General features: G+C 30.6%; 1 long non-coding RNA gene across 1 annotated transcript; it reads right to left on the bottom strand.

Moving 5' to 3' along the window:
- Positions 1-281: 281 nt before the first annotated feature.
- Positions 282-5510, bottom strand: LOC128555537 (uncharacterized). Its single transcript, XR_008370133.1, has 4 exons — positions 5270-5510; positions 4025-4160; positions 3245-3414; positions 282-2756 (listed from the first exon to the last, which is right to left on the bottom strand). It is a non-coding gene; the product is annotated as an uncharacterized LOC128555537 (long non-coding RNA).
- Positions 5511-7558: the final 2048 nt, after the last annotated feature.

Raw genomic sequence — 7558 nt, 5'->3', positions numbered from 1 at the left:
TGGTGGTACTTTATAAAACCTATGATATCCCACTAAATGTTATAGGGATTTCAGGTCTTACCGGTAACTATGAATAGAAGGTGATATCAGTATCATATGTGACCATGACTGAGAAAATGGGTCCAGATGAGGAAATTTGACATTTTCAGGTTTTTGCATATTTAGAAAGTATAATCATTCAGAAATAAATCCTGAAAATTTCAGATGAAAATCTTCAAAATTGTCAATTTTATGACAGATTTTGTAACATAGATATTAAAAATGAAAACAGTACATTTCAGTTATCCTTTTTTTCTAGTTTATTTCTCACATACTGGTAATGGCTAACAATTCTGAAATAAATATATCTTTTGTTACAACTGCATGATATAAATAAGATCCCTTCTTAATACACAAATGATAATCAATTAAAATCTACAACAATTTCTATAAAAATATTTCTAAAATTGTGTTACCATGGCAACAAATATACTAAAATCCCTTTTCTATGATAAAACTTTAAAAAAAAACATGTTCGCTTGAAATAAGGATTTTAAAAAGCAAAATATTTTAAGGCACATGTATCTACAAAAATAAACTGAAAATTTCCCATGAAAATATTAAGAATGTATGGTTTTATGTTAGTTTTTGTAACATGGGTAATAACAACAAGAATAAGATAGATTTGTCATTGTTTCTTCATAACTTGTCTTTTACATGCTGGTAATAAATGACTACCTTGGAAAAAAAAGAACCTTCTATTACTATGAAATTTTATTTTTGTGATGCTTACTTAAAACAGAAAATACAGCTAATTTAAATCTTTCATATTTTCTATGAAAACATTATTCAAATTGCGTTACCATGGCAACATATGTAATAAATTGCTTTTTCTACAATAGTACTTAAAAATAAAAGCTTAATTTAAAATAATGTTTCTTATAAGTTGAATATTTAGAGGTTTATGTATTCAAAAGTAAAATTTGAAAATTTTATGTGAAAAGATCAAAAATGTTTGGTTTTATGACAGATTTCATAACAAGGGAAAATAACCACAAGAATAAACTATTTCAGTCGTTGTTTCTTCAGTTTGTGTTTTCACTTATTGGTAATCACTGGCTATTTTTAAATAAATGAATCTTCTTTTACAAAGAATATTTAGATATTCACTTAAAGTGCAAACATCTAGCTGGCTAAAGTCCTTCACATTTTCTATAAAAACATTATTAAATTATGTTACCATGGCAACATATGCATTTGATTCTGTTTTCTACAATAATACTTTAAAAACGAGCTAAGTTTGGAAAAGTGTTTCAGATAACTTGAATATTATAAAGTGGTATGTATTCAAAAATATTATCTCAAAATTCCATGTTCAAAAAAATAAAATCTTTTGTTTTATGACAGTGTTTGTAACATGAGTAATAACTATAAGAATAAGACATTTCTGTCATTGTTTCTTCATAACTTGCCTTTTACCTGCTGGTAATAAATTACTATTTTGAAATAAATGAAACATATATTACTATTGATTTTTTATTGTTTATACTTATCTAGAATACTAGAAAGTACAGCTAATTAAAAATTTTCCATATTTTGTTATAGTCTAAGAAAATTGTGTTACCATGGCGACATATGTTTTAAATTCCCTTTTCCTACAATAATGCTTAAAAACAAGAGCTTATTTTAAAAAGTATTTCTAATAAGTTATACATTTGAAAGTACAAGTATTCAGGAAAGAAATCTGAAAATTTCACATAAAAACTTTAAAACAGTCCTGTTCTGTAACAAAAGTAGTTATCATAAGAATAAACATTTCAGTCATCCCTTTCCTCATAATCTGTTTTTTCACTGGCTAGTTATAACTGACAATACTGAAGAAAGTGAACATTCTTTTACCATTACATTATATACTGTAGATCCCTTATTGAAATACAAATCTATAATTTCAATGAAATATAATTTGAATTATGTTACCATGGCAACATACATACTAAATTCCTTTTTCTAAAAATACTTTAATAATTAACACAACAGCTTAACTTTTGATGAAGGTTACACTGCTACAAGCTCTGGTGAAAAGTAAATATTTATTTCCAGCCAATACTTTAATGTAGGTAACTGAAACTACATTCTCATATACCTTAGAGTAACCTTAACAGCTAAACACATCTATATGAACAGCAAAACAGGCTAAAGTGTTGTATATCAAAACGTTTGAATTCATCAACAATTTCTATCTTTTGTATTCACTTTCTTTTTTCAGTTCTCAGAAAAATCCTCATCAATCCAATTTCAGTTCAAGTGGTTTGGGACAAACAGAATCCTTTGACTTTTCAGACAAATACTATTCTCTTATGAGTTCATACAGGTACCATTGTCAGGCTTGTGTCATTCCATGTCAATAATGTTCGTTTGGCAAGGGGGAGTAGATTTTAGTAAGTTAACTGTACTGTCACTTTTAAGACTAACAATCCAGGTGTTTCTGCAAACATGATAAAGTGGTAATATTTGGTTATCTTCTTCAAAAGTTTAAATATTGTGATAAGATATTTCTCCACTGGTAGAATGTGACAGGATTTAAATCTTTGTTGACCAACTGTGTTGTTATGATATTTCTTTGATGACTGACACACTGTGTCAGCAATATCATGTATTATTAAAGGTCTCAGCATTCACCCTCCTCCACAGATTCTTCTAAATTCAAAAGTGCAAGTCAGATTCAAACTTTGCATGGTCTGTGATCATTGTTGAATATTCAATCGATCTGTGATATCCTGTAACAAATAAGTAAAACATTTTATTTTAAATAATTAACCTGGGAGTCACTTTATTTAATAAAAGCAGGGTTATCACTATTTGATAATAGATGATTCTTACAACCAATGCTCTAAAATATTGACAAACAGACTGACAACAGCGTGCTGTCAGTATATAAAATGTACTTTGTTTGTAGATTTGGTTACTGCAAATAGGATGTTCTAAAACACATTTTTTTGCATTTATTTTGTTAACCCTTAACCTGCTAAATTTGTAAAATGGACTACTCCATCTTTAAATAGAGACAGTACCATTAATAGCTTATAGGGGGTTCTAATAGAAAATTTGCTGACTAAGTATCAAACACTGCAGATCATGATCAGACTGCACAGATATGCAGGTTGATCTTGATCTGCACTGGTTGCAAAGGCAGACATAGCTGCCTCATGCAGCCTAAGGGTTAAAAGTATACACTGTTTTAACAGCTATCAAAAATGGTTGTTACCTAGTAAAACTCTCCACAGACCATACCACAGCAAGATGTTATTTCTTTTCTAGCTAGCAGCATTGTCAAAATGGAATACCAATACAGGTAGTGATGTACCATGCTCACAAGTTGTCTGCCCCTTAACCAACTGAGTTGCTTTCATAAACAAGAGGAAACACCCTGCCTTCCTGAAAAAAAAATTAAAAGTCTTTGGTAAAAGTATCTGTTATCTTCATGTATCTCAGGAACCTTTACAGTCTTCATTCTAATCCATATTCTTGGTGCAATAAAACTGGTAAAAAAATCAATCACATAACAATGTCTATGTCAAGAATGGGTTAATTAAATCTGAAAATAATCATATTACAATTAAACTAAATTACAATTAATTGATTTACTTCAAATAATAAATTAAAATTCCTATTATTTAGAACTATTCTACAACTTAATGAGATATCAACTTATACACATGTACATGTAGTGTTAAGCATTCAAATTATCCATGTACTTATTGAGTGCCACAAACTTTTCCCAGGCTAATAGCTAATGTAATGAAAACTTTACACCAACTGATCCTCCTCAAAACCAGATTGTTGAAATTAAATTTCAGTAATGCCAGTTTTGTCAGTTTTTAAAAGCCATTCAATAGTCATAGTACATGTACATACATTGTACAAATCATAAGTGTAGAAGTAGACTTATTTTGTATTGGCTCCAAACAAAACCTTGACAGAGGTATAAATAAATAATATATTGCATTAAAACTATAATAAGAGCCTTTAGCTGCATGTTACTTACCTGATTCCTCAAAGCACATCCAAAATATGTTACATTTTCTTGAGATCTTAAAGTTAACAGACCAATTTCCTGGCTGTTGTAGGGTATATGAACTAGCTGTAGTGGAATGAACCATCAAAGGAACAAGGAATATTATCTGAAAGAAGATACATTACATGTACCGTAAACATCACTAAAAATCAAAAACTCACTACTAAATTAATAATGTGATTTTGAAAGGTTTCATTAACTTACCACAAAATACTTTAAAAGTTATTATACTATGAGTATGAATCTATTTTTTAAAGGATCATAAATTGTTTTACACACAGCAAGGCTCCAAAATTTCAAAAATAAAAAGATTTTCATTATATGGCATTAATTCCCACTATCCATATACAATCATCCTGTTACAAAACATTCTGAATCAACAATAATGGAAAGAGAGTAGTCACCAGACAGAAATAACATGACTTATGAGACCCACAGCAAAAACAGTTACCATTTTATAAACGGAAGTGTCTAGACATCCGGTAACCAGAAACCTAGCCAGTGTTCTAGCCGACCGGTAACAGGATGCCTAGCCTATCCTATCCTATAGGGGTTTTCTAGGCGTCCGGTAATCAATTTTAAAATATTGTATATGCCTTACAGGTGAATATTCAGACTTATGCAAAAAAAATATGATACAATAAATTTATTCATTACAGTATTCATATGTAAAAAGATCGCCAAACAGCTAGAAAACATTAGCGGAGATGCTAGTTGTCTTGTTGCCGGACAGCTAGAATGCAGGGTAGGCGTCCGGTTACTGGACATCTACATATTTCCTTTTAAAATACCTTGGCTACTACTGTGAGAGGGGAATTTTCGAGAAATCATCTGACATAGGCAGGCATCGATAAGTCTGCATCAAATTTATTATTTATCATAGCTACATGTATATTGACTTTTTATTATTGTTTTTTTCCATAAATAATGCTTACTAGTCTATGGACAATGAAATAATTTGATGAATCCTGGTCACCTTGAGTAAGAAGCTGCCTTCCTTCAATAATCTTTGTGATAACCCAACTGGCCATTTTGTATTAAATACACAGGCATAGTGAAATCATCTGTGTTTAGTGGCCACAAGATAAATTTCATAAATTAATTTCCCTCTTTATGTTTTGGATTCACTTCCGGGTAAAAGACAGACTTATTTCAGTGAAAGTTTCAAATATATTAGAGAATCTACATTAACAACTGTTTATAAACGGTACTTACCAAATCACTAAACAGTATAATTTACAAGTCTCAGATTCCTCCATCGTTGAACAAAAGGTAGATAAACAAAAGTAAACTTCACACGCTTCCCTGATAAAATCCGAAACCGGAAACATATTGAAGGGGAAACAACTGATTTTGAACGAAATATTTTGCCTCAGGCGAAATACCACTATTTTTTTTACAGGTCTGATGTCTAAATATTCTTTCTCTAGTTGGCTGTTATCAATCATGTAACAAGCAGTCGTACTTTAACGGTCAAACTTTTGCGAATTAAAACATGTGTAAGAAAGCTGCGCGCGTAAACTTGGCGCAACTTTAAACGTCGTTTCTCGATATTACGTCATGCCGCATCTGGACCGGTTTTCAAAGACGACGTCACATATAAGCATAATGTCAAATCTCTTTCATTTTTACATGGTGACATAATTACCCCACCATTTTATTTTCAACGGAATAAACTTATTTTAATCTACAAATACAATCTGACGTTAAGATTTTAAAAATATTTTGCAGCTTTAATGACACGCAAAAGTGCTTCAAAATGGAAAGAAAGAACTTGGTGTCACGTGCATCTAAGAGATGCAGTTTTAAAACTGGTGAGTTTTTTTCATTTATATTTTTTAGTTCTTTTTGTTTTGAAATATATTTCCTGGAAAATATAAAGTAGTATGTTGACAACTTTTATTTCAGTTGTAGCTTATCATTATATATATCAGTCAGAAAAATATCAGAACCATACATGATCTACTTTCATAGATGAAATTACCGACCCCTACCCCATTGTAGGTGAATCCATTAGTTTTACCGATATTTTCTTGTTTATATTTTTTCAGCGGATATTGTGGCGACATCGTACATCAATTTTAGGCAAATGCCAGCCAAAATAAAGGGTGAAAAAAATCGCAACAAGTATAATCTGTTTGGTAAAATGGTACATTATTAGCCATATCTTTTATCATTTAGCATTTTTTTGACAAAAATTTTGTTAGAAGGAAACATTCGAAGAAACATTTTTTTAAATGGCGGATATCCTGGGGGGAAAAAGCTCGTACATCCTTAACTTTTAACTTTATCCTTAATTTTACTAATGGTAGCATGAATGAATGGAGTGAGTCGAGGTTCTTTATCGTGTCAAAAGCAAATAACTAGCACACAATTAGAAGATGAAATAAGGATTAAATGGAACGCCCAGTGTCGGGATAATTTTCGTTCTGGTCTTATTTCCAGATTACCGGACTTAAACCATTTAACAAGTTCTATAGATATTACTCAAAGATCGTCAATAAATAACACTGTTAACCGTTTTACAAACATTTTAAGAGATGTTGCAGATCCTATGTTTTTAAAACATATTAAACGTAACACACATAGTTCCTTTTGTGATACGCCCTTGGGTAAAAAGGCTGAATGGTTTGATACAGATTGTCAGAATACAAGGGCACGTTATTTAGAATCTTTGCGATTATTTAATAATTGTAAATCCCCTTCAAATAGACAGTGTTTTTGTTCACGTAAAGAAGAATATAAGGCAATTTCTCGCAAGAAAAAGAAGTGTTTCGAAGCGAGGAAATTAAAGGAGATCGAACAATTAAAGCATTGTCAGCCTAAGCAGTTTTGGAAATATTTTAGTAAGAAATAGAAATGGAGCACAGATAGTGGGACTCCCTTAGAAGAGTTTTATGATTATTTTTCAAATTTAGAAAATGATTTATTTCAATGTAAAAATGAGGAGGCGGAAGATTTTTGTTCCACGCATAATTTTAATAATACTGATTGTCCCTTTGAAGAATTAGATTGTGAAATCACAGTTAATGAAGTTGTAAATGTTGTTAAACAACTTAAAAGAGATAAAGCCATAGGTAGTGATCAACTGATGAACGAATATTTTATGGAGAGTATAGATATTATTGCCTCTCATTTATGTGATATATTCAACGCTGTATTAAATTCTGGTATTTTTTCTGAAATATGGTTCGATGGTGTTATTATACCGCTGCATAAAAGTGGTGACAGTGGAGATGTCAATAATTATCGCGGTATAACGTTAGTAAGCTGCTTGTCAAAATTTTTTACTGCGATACTTAATAATAGAATTGTTGCATAAATAAATAAATAAATTCTGTGATAACAATAATATAATATCTGACGCACAGTTCGGCTTTAGAAAAGGTCGTTCAACAATCGATGCTATTTTTGTTTTAATGTCTACCGTGCAACATTTCTTAAATAATAATACACGACTTTATGCAGCATTTATTGATCTAAAAAAGTGTTTTGATAGTATCT

Source organism: Mercenaria mercenaria, chromosome 3 (assembly GCF_021730395.1).
Source record: "Mercenaria mercenaria strain notata chromosome 3, MADL_Memer_1, whole genome shotgun sequence".
NCBI lineage: Eukaryota > Metazoa > Mollusca > Bivalvia > Venerida > Veneridae > Mercenaria > Mercenaria mercenaria.
This window is presented reverse-complemented; position numbering and strand designations above follow the sequence as displayed.